Source organism: Phalaenopsis equestris, unplaced genomic scaffold (assembly GCF_001263595.1).
Source record: "Phalaenopsis equestris unplaced genomic scaffold, ASM126359v1 Scaffold000292, whole genome shotgun sequence".
Taxonomy (NCBI): Eukaryota; Viridiplantae; Streptophyta; class Magnoliopsida; order Asparagales; family Orchidaceae; genus Phalaenopsis; species Phalaenopsis equestris.
The window spans coordinates 212,027-214,958 of record NW_018164734.1 but is presented as its reverse complement, the minus strand read 5'-3'; positions in this window follow the sequence as shown (position 1 = coordinate 214,958).

The following is a 2,932-nucleotide window of genomic DNA, read 5'->3' as shown; positions in this document are numbered from 1 at the left end:
ACATCCTTCTTTTGCATTAAATATTTAATAGCAGAATGATTTGTATGCACTATACATTTAATTCCAATTAAATAAGGTCTAAATTTATCAAAGGCATAAATAATAGCTAATAACTATTTCTATAGTAGTATAATTAATTTGATCATAATTTAAAGTCTTGCTAGCATAATTTATAACCTTAAAAACTTTATCGTGCCTTTGTCCTAATACAGCCTCAATAGCATAATCACTAGCATCGCACATTATTTCAAATGGTTTTCCCTGTTAGGTGGTACTATTATAGGTGCAGTGACTATTTTTTTCTTTAATAATTCAAATGTTTTTATGCATTCTTCATTAAAATCAAATTTCGTACCTTTTTTTTAAAAGTTGGCATAAAGGCTTAGTTATTTTTGAAAAAATTTTTATGTAGCGCCTGTAAAAACCAGCATGTCCTAGAAAACTTCTCACCCCTTTAACAATAGTAGGTGGTGGTAATTTTTATATAACTTGGATTTTTTCAGGATCAACTTCCATGCATTTTCCAGAAATTTTATGCCCAAGTACAATACCTCCTGCAACCATAAATTGACATTTTTTTTCCAATTTAATACTAAATTTACTTTTTCACATACTTCTAGAACTTTTTCTAAGTTATTAAGGCATAATTCAAACGAAGTTCCAAATATAGAAAAATCATCCATAAACACTTCCATTCTATGTTCTATGAAATTACAAAAAATTAACATCATACATCTTTAAAATGTTGCAGGTGCATTGCATAGTCCAAAAGGTATTCTACGTAAAGCAAATGTTCTATATGAGCTTGTAAATGTTGTTTTCTCTTAAGTAAATGTTCTTGTAAATGTTGTTTTCTCTTAATCCTCTGAAGCAATTGGAATTTGGTGATAATCGGTATATCCATCTAAAAAATAATAATACTTATTCCTTGCCAATCTATCCATCATTTTGTCCAGAAGGCTAAAGGAAAGTGATTTTTTCTGGTGACCATATTTAATTTTCTATAATCAATGCAAATTCGCCAATCAGTTACTTGTCCTATTGGTATTAATTCATTTTTTCTCATTTTCTTCAACAGTCACTTCTTCTTTCTTTAAAACATGGTGAATTGGGCTTATTCAAACACTATCTGAAATAGGACATATAATTCTAGCATCTAACCATTTTAAAATCTCTTTTTTAACATCTTCTTTCATTATCAGGTTTAATCTTCTCTGAGGATCAGCTTTAGGTTCATATTGTTCATCTAATTAAATTTCGTGCATACAAACTGAAGGACTAATTCCTTTAATATCTGCTAAAGTCCATCCAAAAGCTTTTTTATACTTTTTCAACATTTCTATTAACTTTTCTTCCTGAATTTTAGTTAACTCGGAAGATATAATAACAGATAATGTAGATCATTCTCCTAAAAATACATACTTTAAATAGAAGGTAATATTTTTTAATTCAAGCTCAGGTGGTTTAATACTTGAAGGAATAAGATTTTTACTTTTGTTTTCCAGCAAGTCTAATGTTTCAAATTTGCCCGGAATATAATCTAAATCTTCTTCTTTAACTTCATCTTCATTTTCAAAAATTTATCCTTGCTTAAATTTATCTTTGAACTTTCTTAAACTTTTCATTACTTAAATATTCAGCTACTTCCATCCTAGAACATTCACTATCTTTTTCTATTGTGTGGTATTTCATAGTTTTTGCTATATTAAATTTTACTTCTTGATCATTAACTCTTGATCATTAACTCTCATTATGTACATCTACTACAGCTCTTTCTGTTGCAAGAAATGGTCTCCCTAAATTAATAGGAATCTCTTTATCTTCCTCCAAATCCAATACTATTCCAATCCAATAAAGTCTGAAGGGAAAATAAATTTATCCACTTTTACTAGTACATCCTCTTCCTTTTGGATAAGTTATTGATCGGTCAACTAACTAAAGAGTTATAGTAGTAGGGGAAATTTCTCCCAAATCTAAATGTATAAAGATCAATAAGGGCATTAGATTGATACTCGCTCCTAAATCACATAAATCCTTTCCATAAAACGTTTCACCAATTGCACAAGGTATAGTAAAGCTACCAGGATCTCTTAATTTTTCAGGAAGCTTTTCTGGATAATAGCACTGCACTCTTCACTGAGTGCAACTGTCTCTTAATCTGTAAACTTCCTTTTCTTATTTAGTACATCCTTCATAAATTTTGCATAACTTGGCATTTGTTCCAAAGCTTCAACAAAAGGAATATTTATCGTTAACTTCATAAGGATTTTCAAAAATTTTGTAAATTTTTTATCTTTATTCTTCTGTTTTAGACTTTGAGGAAACAGAGGTAATGGTTTTTCTACAGGGCTCTGTGTTTGTTCATTTTTCTATTGATCATTTTCTATTCTTCCTTTTCTTCATCAACTTCAGTTTCCTCTTTGGATCATTGTTTCAATTTCTTTTCCACTTCATAATTGAATAGCTTTAATTTGCTCTTTATTTTGATCTTTTGGATTAACTTCTATATTACGCGGAAGAATTGCATAAGGTCTGTTAGTAAGTGCAGTCGCAATATGTCCTAATTAATTTTTAATATTTCTAATAGCAGCCCCTTGATTCTGTATTTGATTTCCCATATTCAACATCACTTCTTCCATTGTCAACTACTTTTCCTTAACTTGTGGGTTAGGATTGGAGTTAAATCCTGGAGGATAATAGGGTCGAAAACTAGGATTTCCTTGATTGTTCAGATTTCCAGATGGATTCACCGAATTATTATAATTATTCTAACTAAAATTAGGGTGATTTTTCCATCCAGTGTTAAAATAATTAGAATAGGGATTGTTATTTCAATTATTTATAGTGTTTAAAGTTTCATAAGTTTTTTGAGTATCAAAAATATGTCTTAGTGAATTTTCCTCTAATACTGGGGGTATTTGAGAATATACTG